Source organism: Emys orbicularis, chromosome 1, assembly GCF_028017835.1.
Source record: "Emys orbicularis isolate rEmyOrb1 chromosome 1, rEmyOrb1.hap1, whole genome shotgun sequence".
NCBI classification, from domain to species: domain Eukaryota; kingdom Metazoa; phylum Chordata; order Testudines; family Emydidae; genus Emys; species Emys orbicularis.
Window position 1 is genome coordinate 234,302,161 of NC_088683.1, and position 14,700 is coordinate 234,316,860.

The 14,700-nt window shown below is 39.3% G+C and overlaps 1 pseudogene; it reads right to left on the reverse strand.

The window, feature by feature from the left end:
• Window positions 1–443: 443 nt before the first annotated feature.
• Window positions 444–11,839, reverse strand: LOC135895279 (craniofacial development protein 2-like; annotated as a pseudogene).
• Window positions 11,840–14,700: the final 2,861 nt, after the last annotated feature.

Sequence of the window (14,700 nt, forward strand, 5' to 3'; positions counted from 1 at the left end):
GCCTGCTGCCTTGATGGTGTACGCTGGACATTGACATACGAGGAGTAGAGATCATTGTAGAGTTTTGTAGATATTTTGTTCATTTTGCTTCTTTCCAATGTCCTTTCACCATTTTCATCTTTCAGTGCTGCCAGAATAACCTGTTTCAGCCTAATGTCTCTTTCTACCTTCTTCAGACTCTCGTTCTTTTCGGCAGCCTCTCTCAATTTCTTCTTTCTAAAATCTTCCTAGTCTTTTTTGATCATCACGTGAATTTCTTTGCACAGTGTTCTGTATTCTTCACCCATTTTTCCTTCTAATTTCATGCCTGCCCTCCTCGCCATCAGATTCAGTTTCCTTGCTGATCCTCTGCTTGCGTCCCAGTGTTTTCAGTGCCTTTGCCTTTTTAGCTGATGAGATTAACTGCAAGATAAACTCTTCATAGGTTTCTGGCTTCTCTTGACTCAGTCTTCGTAGGCATTGTCAATGCATAGTTTTGAGCACAACATACGATGGTTTATGCCTCTGCAAATGATTTGTTCTCCTATTATTGCTATAACATTGAAGATTCTTCTGGTATCCATCAATACATAACCATTATGATTCAGTGTGACTCCATCCAGGCTTTTCCGTGTCCACTGCTGATGTTGTTCTTTTTGAAATATCGTGTTCATTACATGGAGATGGTTTGCCTCTGTGAATGCAATGAGACGTGCTCTGTGATAATTTCTTACACCTTTACCAAATTTTTCCACATACTTTTCATTCTCACTCTCCTTTCCACCTACTATTGCGTTGAAGGCCCCTTGGATGATTGTGTAGGTGGATCTTTTCTGCATTGCCTTCTACAGTTCTTTGTAGAAATGTTCCATTTCTTCCTCTTCCACTTGCTGCGTGGCAGCATATACCTGAATAATTTTAATCGTTCTCCTTCATTTTGTCTGAAGTGTGAGAACTGCTATCCGGGGTGATATGATGTCGCAGCTGACTATCCTTGGGACTGTTTCTTTCCTGACAATGAATCCAGTGACTCCAGTCCTTGCTCTACTGTCGAATGATCTTCCTAGGAATACTTGCTCTCTGCTTTTCCATTGAGCAATGAGGTATTTTGTTTTTCTTGTTTTGCATATCCTGATGATATCCGCTTTTATTGATTTTTGTGACCTCAATGTAAGTATCGATGTATGGTTCAGATGATAGTGTTCTTGTGTTGTGACTTGCAATAAATAGTTGGACTATTCTTTTAGCCATTTTCTGTTTTTTGTCCTGTGCTACCGTGGGTTGTTGGCATTGGTCAGGACGATGCATGAGTCTGTGCTCAGTTTCACGGTTTATTCTTCTTTGTGTGTCATGTTTGGCAGAAGAATTTTGCAGCAGTGCATTCGGGGTGCCGGCCCTTGTGCCCTGCAGCTGTGGTGCCCCCTTCACTTTGGCCGGGTTGCCCTAGAGCAATAGAAGTACAGTCAGCCTCCCTACTACCTTGGATGCTAGCTTAACACCTTCTTAGCATGGTAAAACCTGCCAGAGAATATGCTTAGAGGATTAATAGCTGAATGTCTTATAACGGCAGACTAAATACCTGATGTAAAGGCAGACTAAATCCCTAATGAAGGGTCAGGCTGTCTACCCTGTCCGTCAGAGACCTTTTTATTCTTGGTTTGTGTTTGATATATTGTTCCTGTTGTATGTTGTTGTTTAAAGTAAAGTTGGGATAAAGGTTTTATCAGCCTTTCCTTCCCAGAAGGAGGGATGTGATGCTAGCTGTGAATGTTTAGAGTGGCCACCAGGGGGCAAAGAGCAAGGAAATAAGTCTGTATAAACAGGAAATAGACTGTCTGACATTCACCCCAAGCATAGTGTGTTGGGTCTCTGTAATCGCTACACCTCTGCACAAACTTAGAATTCATTCAGAATCCCCTAGACCTACTTACATCCACTCTACTGATGTGTTAGAAAGTCTAAGTTAGTGTAGCCTGCCAGAAGGAGGAGTATGTTACGGTAGAATGAATTAAAGCAGCCCTAAAGAAGTCTAGTTAGTATTCAGGGATCTAATTTACACATTACCTCTAAAATTGACCTGGCGTGTCTAAAGGAGTCAAAATAAATTTAATCCGAGTGTAAAAGAGTCTAAGTCTAGAGAGAGTCTAAACTGGTATAGGATATGGATTCTTCTTGTGCCCTTAGACTGTAAGTTGCACCAAACTCTCTAGCCTTTCCTAGTCATATTTGAATTTGTTTCAAACTCTCCTAGATTTAGTGCATAAGGGAGTCTGAGATGGTGACACTTACGTGCTGAGGAGGCAGGAGAGGTATGCTCATGGGTGCTACTTCAGTGTATATCTCCTTACTCCTTGTTTGAGTCACATCAATTAGGATTCCCTTAAATCTATTACCAATATCTAAGGGAGTGTGAGAGATTGTTTTACACAACTTTACATATTACCTCTGAATTTGTTCCAATGGGTATCTTTGTCCCTTGCAACCTCAAAAAAGTTCTCCCTAATTAACAGTGAGTTACATTAAATAATAATGCCATCCCATTTAATGTGAACTAGTTCCCTTTAAATTCTGTGACAGTGGACCTCTTTTCAAACTACAATGACAGAAATATGAAGAAAAACATAAATTTGATATCAGTGATAACATAAGTCACCTGCAATCCCTTGCCTGAGTCCCTCTGGCTGTGTAATATTCTATTGCTAACTTTTTTTTTTCTTCACGTGTTTAGAAAACAATTTATATTTAATAACTTACTATTATAAAACTATTTTTGTCTGGCCAAGACATCAGTGTGAAAAGAACTACAGATGCTACAGTAACTTTCACAACTTATTAATGTCGTTCATTTACTGTTCATTTAAATAGTAATTAGCGTTATAAAAATGTCATTAAGGCCACTATGATGGTATTGCAATGCACAAGATAAACACATTATCATTTAAGTCTATGGAGAGCATTTTCAAAAAGATTGCAAGTTACAGCAGAAAAACTCTGTAAATGTCTCTGAAGATGAAGAGATGGCATGAAGCAGCAAAGATAGAACTGCATCCAGACTTCTCAAATATTGGGGTTGTTCACACCTAGATATATGGTTTAGGTCCATCTCTGATGGAGACCATATAATGATGGTAATGGTAGGGGTTAGTGAATGGCCAAAGAGACAAGCTTTACATTACTAAATTACTAGGTTGACTAAGGTAATGCACCAAATCACTCAGATTAAGACAAACTATTTCAGTGCACGTCAGTGCAGACCATATTAGAACACTGACATGACAGAGCTTGCACTACATTACTTGTATGAGGTGAACTGAAAAATACTATTTCTTTTGTTTATCTTTTACAGTGCAAATATTTGTAATAAAAATAACAATATAGAGTGAGCATTGTACACTTTGTATTCTATGTTGTAATTGAAATCAATATATTTGCAAAATGTAGAAAACATCCAAAAATATTCATAATAAATTTAAATTGGTATTTTATTATTGTTTAACTGTGCGATTAAAACTGTGATTAATCACTTTTTTTAACCTTGCGATTAATTGTGATTATTTAAAAAAATTGTTTGACAGCCCTAGTAAATATAATTTATATAGGAATAGGTTGTAAGATCCTTATGTCAGTGACAATGTGCCATATTCTCAGCCTTGCTATGGCTGCTTTGTGTCTGTTTAATGCTGATCCGTACTAGCTGGAACAGGTCTTTGGGGCTATGGACATGTGTGTGTAAATTAGAGCAGCTCAGTATGTGCTCTAATTTACATCAGGGACTGAATCAGTCCTTGGCTGGCCTCAGGATAAGGAAGCGATAAAGTTGGCAATTTTGGCCTCCTTAACAGAGCTGCGCCAAGTTCAGCTCAGATGTAAACAAGGATCAAAGCCCATGTCCTCATTCTCAGTACACTTTGCTGGTGCAATATACAAATGTTTAATAAGAATAATCTAGCGTTTATATTTCACTAGAGTCCTCTCAGATGTCTGTGCAGTATCTAAATGTATAGACCACATGTGTGAGGCAGGGTTGCTGTCACAGATTTACTTAGGAATTTTCTCACTTTGGTACTCTCTGCATCTGTTAATTCTGAGTATTTTAATGTAGATTGATTTTGGTATGTTCTTAATAGCCAGGCTGCTAGGCTTTGAATAGGTAGCTGCTTATGAAGCCATTTCCCTACTTTACAAAAATCCATCCTATGCACAGAATTTGTCATATCAAAAGCTTATGTCAATTAATACTTCCTATGAATCCTCAATAACACGTACTCTGTGAGAAATTTCACTTGTGCATTATGCATGAGCATTGCACACAGAATACGTGCGTGGACTATAAAGGTTTTCTATCTATATTGGGATCAAAGTTCTGTCCTCTTGCTTTTCTTGTGTTTATTGGCAGCTTTTGATTCCATCAATCATGCTTAGGCAACATAAACTTTGAAGGGACACTGCTGGGTTACTGAGAGTATTATTTTGGCACACTCGGTATGGTTTCAGACGACTCTCTGACAGTTAGTTATTCTAGTTGATTTTGTCTTCTCATAGCTCTTCAGGATTCCATCTCAGACCCTTATTAGCCTTTTGTTGTTGTCGCATGCTAGTGTCCTGATTACCCTATCCTTTAAAACATTAGATGTGCCATGCAAGTGACGAAGCATCCTTACTGAACGATGCCTTCCAAAATTGATTTGGTTCCTGTGGCTTCTGGGCTGCCCTGAAGACATGCTTCTGAGCTAGGGCCAAAGCTGTACAGCATTTTGCTTTAGTGGAATTCTGACAGGATACAAGCTTTATGTGCAGAACCCAGTATCCTCTTGGAAGAGCCTCTTCCTTCATAGTCTCTTTGGCGGATGATTTTTCCATTTCCTGTCACTACAGATTGCACTCTTGGAGGCAGTTTTAAATCTGCAATGTCTTTGATGTTTTCCTCTTACTATGCCAGGAACATTCCCAGAGTGACACTGATGCTCTCCCAGGCTGTCCAAATGTGTATTCATGGCAGGTTTCCGCTAAGCTCTCTCTCTCTCTCTCTCTCTCTCTCTCTCTCTCTCTGTTTGCTAGCTTGCCAGATGTGAATAAGCTTCAGTTAATTGAAAATACCAGATTTTGAATAGGTTGCAATTAATTCAGAATGCTAAAGCCAGATTATATGTGTAACTAAAATTTATGTCACTTAAATTTAACCATTGCATTACTCCTCTATTCAAATCTATTGACAAAAGTTTCTTATAAATTTCAGGACATTTTCCTTCCAGGCTTACAAATGCCTTCCAAGATTTTTTTTTTTTTTATTCCTCTTTCCAGGACAGTTTAATGTGTCAGACATAGCATTTAGAAATGGAACATGTATGTCATGGAGATGGCCAATTTCCTATAGCCAAGCACCCGAGTATGTTTTTGTCTCTGTTCTGCTAGGACCTGCCTGTAGCTGTTCCTCCTTTTCCTTAAAGGGAAATTAATTGATTTCAGTGATTGCTCCCTGTTGTGTTCCATGGAGCTAGGTAGGGTGGTATCAACCACCTTCCTTTTCTTTCTTCCTTCGGTAGATCCACCTCTTCCCTTCTGCTGAACTCAGACCAACACAAACCAAAATGTTTGTCTGGTACCATGATACTTCAAAAGAGTGGTTGCAGTAGCTAGTAAAGGATTCTGGGGCATGCATACAGCCATTGAAATGAAGGAGCACTGAGCTATTTGGAGAATAACCATCCATCTTTATGAAAGAAAACCATTTAAGTCTTCAAACAAAATCAAAAGACTGTTTTATTCATGGTAATGATGCTGTAAACAGGCGAGCCCTCCATGCATCATACTTCATGAAACTGTGAATAGCAAAAGATGCCAATTCTCATTATAATTGAGGAAACATTGAGTTTGCCTAGGTTTTGAATGATTGTCATTATTGTTATGTCAGGATCTGCTGCTGCCTGTCGAGTCAAAGCAATGCCCTTCTGTAATGATGCAGTCTGTTGATGAAATCATGATATGGTCGGAGAAGTTCAGGAACAGCAGCCTAGAAGAGTTCAGAAGAGCCAGCATTATTCACTACAACTGGATGAAACTATAGATATCAAATGCCCAATTTATAACATTTGTCTAGTATGGGTGGGAAGGACCCAGACAGGAGGACTGGCTGTTTGACTGTCCACTGACAGTAAGTAGATTCCATAAAACTGAAAGAATGTTGAAGTCATGCCAGTGTTGAACAAAGACAAGTGAGATGACCTGGGGAATTATAGGCCTGTCAACCTATCAGCTTGTCATCAGTCCCAGGTAAAATAATGAAAAAGCTGATAAGGGATTCAATCAATAAGAATTTAAGTATGGGAATATAATTAATGCCAGTCAATGTGGCTTTATGAAATTAGGTCTGGTCAAACAAACCTGATTTCATTTTTTGGTGTGATTACAAGTTTAGTTGACAAATGTAGCTGGGTAAATACAATAGACTTAGGTTTTTGAAAGGCATTTGACTTTTAATCAAAATGTCATGTACTACTAACATTAACACTATATGTTTCTACAGGGGATCCACAGGGATCGGCACTAGGCCAAGACTATTCAACATTTTCATCACGTATCTAGAAGTAAATACAAAATCTGCACTTTAAGATGAAAGAGAGGTTGGTGGAGTGGTAAATAATGATGAGCCAGACTGGGGAATCTGAATTTCATGGTAAACTGGGTCTATTCAAAGAAAATATGTTTAAATACAGTCAGATGCAAGGTTATATATCTAGGAAAAAAGAAGATAGGCCATATCTCCAGAATGGAGGACTGTATGTGGGAAATCAATGATTCTGTAAAGGATTTGGGGGTCAAAGGGAACAAGCAACTCAACATGAGCACCCACTGTAATGCTGTGGCGAAAAGGGCGTATGTGATTCTTGGATGTAGAAATAGAAAGGTGAGTAGTGATTAAGAGTAGGGAGGTGAATTTTACTTCAGCATGTGGAATTGGTCAGGCAGATACTGCAATACTGTGTACAGTTCTCGTGTTGCAATTTAAAATGAATGTTGAAAAATTAGAGAAGGTGTGGAGAAGAGTCACAAAAATGTTACTAGGGTTGGAGAAAATGTCTTCCACTGTAAGACTTAGAGTTCAATCTGTTTATCTTATCCAAAAGAAGACCAAGGGGTGATTGATTAGAGTAGATAAGTACCTTGATGGAGAGAGAATAGCATGTACTAAAGGGCTCTTTAATCTAGCAGAGAAAGACATAACAAGAACCAGTGTGTGCAAGCTGAAGCCAGACGAATTTCCTTTACAAATAAGACACACATTTTTAACAGTGAGGGTTATTAACCATTGGAATAAACTACCAAGGGAAGTGATAGATTATCCATCTCTTGATGTCTTCAAATGAAGGCTGGATGCCTTTCTGGAAGCCAAACACAAGTTATGCTTTAGTCAAACACACGTTATTGGGTTCAATACAGAGGTAACTGGATGAAATTGTTTGGCCCAGTGTTATATACAGGAGTACAGACTAGATGATTTAATGGTCTCTTCTGGCCTTGAAATCTATTAATCTAAGTGCTACAGAGGAATTTTTTTTTTTTTTTTTTTAGTTTTCTAAGAATCCAGTTCTTGCAGCGTGACTTGATTAGTATGGCTGTATTGCTATTTCAGTGATGTTGACACTGTGGCCTTGCAATTAGACTGTATTTCACCCTGAGACATTTGGACACTGTTTTTTGTTGAACGGGAAAATGTTGTGGTGGTGAGGATGCTAGTGGAACTGAAAAAGTTTCTTGACGAGGCTGTACATTGTGAACTCTTGATAAAGATAAGCCCAGTGCATGCCTCTTCATTCTTTTTATATGCTGAGAGGGACAAAGTTTTAAATCAAAAGTTTGAGCTCAGAGAATTGGTTGGGATTTTTCTTGTTGAATGTGGCTCTGCCCTTACAGAATATTGCATTGAGCAGCATTCATTTGCTCTGAGCTCTTCTCTCCAGGGAAGGGCTTATGACAGGAATTTTCAACGTAGGAGTCACAAGCAGGTGTCAGGGGGTCAGGATCACCTTGCTCCTACCCTAATTATAAATGAAGGGCGGGGTGATCTTTGGAATAGGGTGCTGGTTTTCTGTGTTTTCCTTAGGCGGGACATGCCCCCTCCTTCAAATTAAAAATTAAAGAGGAAAGTTAGTACTTGTGAAACTGTTACAATTGATGACCACGTTCATGTAATCAATGGGTCCAGTATAATCCTTGGCTGTTCCCTTGTGCTCTGTCATCACAGAGACAGTCAGCTCAAACCAGACCAGTCAGGAATAAAAATACATTTTTAGATCCATTCATTTAATTGGTGCCCATCCTAGATTGTAAGCTCTTCAGTGTCTTTTTATGTATGTCTAGGGATGGTCTTGGTTTACTTAGTTTTGCCTCAGTGCAGGGGTCTGGACTTGCAGACTTCTTACATTTCTGATTCTGTGTTTACACAGTATGTAGCACAATGGGCCCCTGATCCTGATTGGAGCCTCTAACGAGAGAACCTTAAAGCTCACTCATTCTAGAGCAGAGTGCAAGTTCTTTCAAATTATTCAAATACCTCTGTTTTCCGAAATGTGAACAATGTAAAACAAAGGGATTGCAGAGAACAATATTTGCGATCACTCCACTTCCCATTTTCTCTGGATCGCCCCTAGAATGCATTGGCTATTCATTCTCACCTCTTTTTTTTCTTCCTTCCTCTTCCTTCATTGTCCTACTGGCCTTTCCACTCACCAGACAGGTTTTATGAGAGCATGAACCACTTTTGGGGGATACTTGTCTGGCTCAAGAAAGGATATTGCTTAGTTCAGGTGAAAAGTTGCTCTGTATCAATTTCTGTATAATTTCCACTAGGTAACATGTTATTTGCCTTCTCTGGTCTACCACATAATAACGGGTATTGTTTAGGTTGGGTTTGTTAGTGGATGGCCTGCAAGAAATTGCGTTATCTATATGGTGGACATTTGTTAAGTGAGTGGCACAGGAAGCATTTGTGGCATTCAAGTTTGTTTGAATTTTGTCAGTAGTCTCTCTCTAGATGGTTACATTATTTTTGTCTAGGATTCATAGGTGGAGCTTGGACTGAATAACCGAAATGGCTGATGTAGATCATCAGTGGACGCAAGCTTCAGGGGTAGCATAGAAATGAGACACTCCTATTGGAATGTGAGACTTGACTTTAGAGGTAATCGTGTCTCAATTTGTATGAAAGCACAGCTGTGCCTGTCAGCAATCAGACACTGTTTTATGTGGAGGGCCACACCACATCAGATAGATGGTGAACTGTACACTTTATAATTCTCTGTTAAAAGTTGTGGTTAAAAGACTTTAACTATTGAATTTATATCTGGAGAGCCAATTTTTCAGCTGTTAGAAATCAGCATAGTTCTAGTTAAATCTGTGAAACTACACCAGCTTGAACCACCTGAAGATCTGACCTGGAGGGTTTATCTGGCTGAACTTGATGGGAAGGGAGGTGGCAGAGTGGTACTCACACCCAAATATGTGTCAAATTAAGCAAACTACTTTATATTTTATGGAATGAAACCCACCCTCAAAACAATAGCAGAAATCTGACCACTTCTTTGGCCTGTATTTGTAAATCTTCTTTCTCTCCTCATAGGCTTCCTTCTAATATGAGAGTAATTGTTCTGGACTCAGCTCTCTAATGTTATTAATTGAGGAGTACTTTACTTTTCATTCTCCCACCATTTATTTTAAAGAAAAGCAAGGACTTCAGAACACAAACATGCGTATAATAATATGAAATTCAGTATGTGAAACTAAATCCACAGAAATTAAGGTGGTGACGCAAACAGACACAATCCAGGGACTTCAAGCTTAAGGCTAATATTTCATTCTCCAGAGCTGTTAGGCCTTTTTATTTTTTCTTTTCTTTAACAGGAATGGTGTGAGCTATGGATGGAGTGTCAGTTAAGTTTAAATTTCTTGGCTTGTCAGTTTGTGCAACTTTAATGTGGTTTGTGTAGTATGTGTGCACATGTTCACATATTCTTTCTCTCTAAAACTGCTGATATCAGATTTTACATGGAACAGAAAGATTCTCAGAGTTTTCACAGAATGAGATATAATATCTATTTAATAGCTGTAAGAAGTGGGTTTTGCATATTGCTTTGAAGGTCATAGTCATTCTGATCAATTCCAGGTGGGAGTTCCAGATTTGTGGGCCACACACCAAAATGCTCTGTCTCTTGTGTGTGCAGCTTAACCTTTTGAGATTGATAGTTCCATTGTTTCAGTGGAATGTGGCTGTCATGGGAGGCCCTGATCATACAGGCTGAGGTGGTCCCCCAGGTAAATTTGGCCAGTCCTACAGAAGGCTTTGAAGATGGGGTTCAGAACTTTGAATTTAACCATCAGGAATCAGTGAAGGGAATGGTGCAGTAGGGTGTTTATGTGGCTATGTTTGGATCTCCAGAAGCAGTGAGGAGTCCAGGTAATTGTCAATTCTGAGAACATAGCCTGGGCTTTTCAGACCTTCTTCACATTGTACATTGTTAGTGACTATATACAAATCTTTGTATCTAATCATCCACTAGTTTCTTTGTCTGTTATCTGCCTCATTAGAAGTGGTCCAGTTAAAGATGTTGGTAGATTGAGTAGAACAGAAAAGAAATGCATCATATGTTTTATAATTTCAATTTTTTGGGGCAGGGGGAGGTTGGGTGTGTTTTTAGGCTAGCTGTAGACTTCTGGTGCCCTTTGTCACATCTGGCCAATCATTGAATCTTAAGGGTTGAGACTGGAAAACCCATGGCTTGGTTTCTCAAAGAAAATGCAGTCCAAGTGACACACGATATGAAAATATCACATGGAAATTTCCAAAAACATGTTATGTGAAAATGCCAAATTAACTAAAATATACATTTTTTAAAAACTTCCAGATGAAAATATGATTGGTAGTAAAGCTGATCTATTTTGCCTGTACAGCAAGATTTGGAATTCATTTAAATTAAAGGACCAGTCCAGTATCACCTTTCCCAGTTTTTGGTGCTGCATGTCAAATAAAGTGTTATTACAGGAGCAGTGACCTAAGTAGTTGTTTATAATAATGCTTTACACTGGTAATGAGGAAAGTTTTAAGAGTTTTGAAAACAAATTGATGTTTACCCTTTAAAGGACAAATTCTACTGGTGGAAGTATGAATGAGGCTTCTGTTGACATCAATGGAAACCATATGCTCAAAGGAAGAATGAGGCTCTTAATCTTGTCATCTCCAAACGGGGAGGAGAGCCTGGTCAGCCAGAAAATAGGCATTCCTCATCTGAACAGGGATTCTCCAATCTGGATCTAAAAGTTTGGAATCCATAAAAGGTTCAGATCAAGACGCACCACTTCAGAAAAATGAGGTGGTAATTTGGTTGTATCCCCATTTTGCTTTCAAAACGGTTGCCTTTACTGTTCCTTTTCCTTTACCAAATAGAATACTGATTGCTCTACCACTTCAGAAAGGGTCCAGGGCAGGAGTCTCACCAAGGAGAGTTTTTTGAGAGGCATCTGAGCAGAAATATCAGGCAATGAATCCATCTTACTGTGTGAGGATGACTCATAGTGTCCAGAGCCACTCTCCAGTAATTACTGAATACATGAGAATCAAAAGGAGGAATGACAATAGCTGTAAAAACAACAACAAAAAAGCAACTATAAGAGATTATGGTTAACCCATCCCAAATTCTGCAACTGTCCCCTCTTCTTTAGTACTTTCCATATTCCCAACCTCATCCACCAAATGAAACTGACTGTCATCTCCAGTCCTCTCTGTGCCTGAGTCTGCTATGTATGTTCTAATCCTAGACCTTCTATAGTACTTTTTGTGCTGCCTGCCCACCTGTAACTCTGTTGACATAGCCCAATAGACACTGAGGATGGCTCCTGCTGTGATGGACTGGGCAAAGCTTTCTATCTAGACTGTGTTTGTGCTGCTGCTGTTGCTGCTGCTGGGCAAGCAGTGGATGGAAAATAAACAGATCTGAAGGACAATAGTAGTGCTGCAGGCAGTGGAAATCAAACACAGCTGAGCAGTAAGAGAAAGATCTGTTCTTTAGCTTCTTTAAACTTTGAAATGGGTGGTGCAAACTTGAATCTAGTGAGCTGGTTACCTCCTGTCCTATTACAATTTGTCTTTGATACAAAGAGGTGAGCTGGGGGGTGGGAGAGTGAATGAAAATAAGGAAAAGAGGGATTGAGAGGAAGGAGAAGGACACTGAGGGACTTAAAGAGGGAAGAGAGTGGGTTGATGAAAGTGGGGAGAATGAAGTTGCTGGTGTGTAATACACTGGTTCACCAATCCTTCTCTCTACCTCCCCAGACAGTCTTTTTTCACTGTGGTGTAAATTACAATAGCAGATGTGGAATCTGTGAAGTAATTTCTTTTTGAAGAACTTACAAGTGCTCACCACTGGCTTGTTAAGACACCACACCACTAGCGGTTATAAAGTGCTCTAAGTAACGCTGGCTGATGGGCAACTCAGGTAGCAAAGAGAATTATTTTTTGCAAAAACTGGTTACAAATGATTTTCTGGTTCTCAGTACAATAAAGAGTTCTCTCACCCAGAGGTTTGAATCATGAAAACTATTCTTCTGCTGCACAGACACTAGAGAATAGGACTGCCTGACTTTTGGTTAATAAGAGAGAGCCTAGGATAGCTATATGTTCAAGTTACACCCGGTACCTTAACGTTTTTTCTGATTAATGTGTAAGAGTTGTGGGTGTTTGTTTCTATAGAGATACATTCTATACATGCAACTCCCATTAAAATCAATGGAAGCTCTGCATATAGATTTAGGATAGTATGCCACTCTCCATGCTTTTTATTTGTTTCTGGAAATTGTGCATATTCTGTTCTAGGAAATTTATTTAGCACATTTGTAGGAGCTGGAGTTGGGGCTGATAGTGAAGGTGGACAATAATATGGGTTGCAGTATAGTGTTTATTGATAGACTTTTCCAGTGCATTGCAGAGATTCTTTACTGTGCTCTGTGTAACATAGAGTGTACAGAAATATCTTTAATACTTAGCATTAGTTTGTAATATTGCATATGTAACCATTTAAAACAGGGCTTGCAAACCACATCAAAAGTCTTGAGATGGGTATTTTTGCTGTTGCTTGTATTTGATTCCCACAGCCATCTGCCGCTATGTAAGCTTATTTCTGTTCTTATTTATGCAAAGAAAATGATCAAACCTTAAGTCCATTGTGACTACCTCGGGAATGGCACTATTGTTTTATCATTTAGTTATATGTTTTGGGTAAATCTTGCCATAAAATTCAGCTGCAGCTCGGAACTGTGTTCAGTACACTTTAAACTTTATAAAATCTTCCATATGTAAAGCAAATTAAACCAGCATATCGTGGTGCATGGCTATTGTGCTGACAGGAGACTCTGGTTCTGCTCTTGTGTTGTATAGGAAGGTTGCTATCCTTTGGAAAGAACAGACTGGGCTATGCATTCTGTGCTTAATGCCCTTTCAGAGCTATGACCTGAGAGGCTAGGAGTTGGGGCACCTAAATAAAGAGGTGACATTTTTAAAGTCTAGATGGCTTGAGAAACAAAAATAATCATTAAAAACTCTGTTAGGGTGACCAGATGTCCCGATTTTATAGGGACAGTCCCGATTTTTGGGTCTTTTTCTTATATAGGCTCCTATTACCCCCCACCCCTGTCCCGATTTTTCACATTTGCTGTCTGGTCACCCTAAACTCTGTTGGCTTTAGGCACAAGCAATGCAAGAGGCTTCTTAGGACTTTGCACTTCTGTAGGCTTTGCAATGCTGCATTGACTTTGGGAACTGAGCGGCTGACTCACTCTGGCAAGAGCCATGGAATGGGAGGAAACTCAGGGTCAAAGATTTAGACTACTTTCAAACTTAAACCCATGATATTGAAATGAATGAAATCTGACCCGTGAGTTTCTGGTAGTTAATGCCAACCATCAGCTCAGCTTCAGTAACCCCACCCTGCTGTGGTTTCTGACATCAGTCAATTTGTTGTTTTCGAAAAGACCAAAAAAAATCTCTCTGCAAAAGCATTTGATGATAGACTATATATTATTTGGGTAATTATAGGATATAGAAATGGCAATTCTGGAGCATCACTGAAAATCTTCTGCCTCTCTTCTGCTGTTGACAGATTCTTAGGGATCACAAATCTTGTTACTGAGTGATCCTTAAAGTGTTTCTCTAATTTATTGTGTCCTGCCCGGAAATGGCCTTGCAAACATGCCCGGGCTTGCTGAGGGCCAAAGGTTCATTCAAAAACAGTCAGTGCTGCTGTTTCTTTTTTTTTTTTTTCAGAGAGCTATCTTTACGGATGTCAAACTTGTGTTTGTATAGGAAGGTTGTGTTGCTGCTCCAAGTGCTTTGTTGTGATTGGAAAGGAAAAGGAAAAGTTTAGTTCTCCCCTCCCTCCATTTGATTGCAAAATAGATTTTTGGGATAGATTTTCAAGAGCACAAATGGCTTTCGATAGCCATTTAGAGCCAATGGGAATTAGGTGCCCAAGTGCCATTTCTGTTTTCGAAAATCTACCCTTCTATGTCTTTCATAAATGTTTGCAATTTTGCTTGATGTGAGTTGTCATTTTAGATCCTTAACAGTTTGGCTATGCAGGGGTGACTCTAGGCACCAGCAAAACAAGCAGGTGCTTGGGGCGGCAAATTACCAGGGGCAGCATAATGCTGGGGCATTGTCCTGGGCTGGATCCTGAC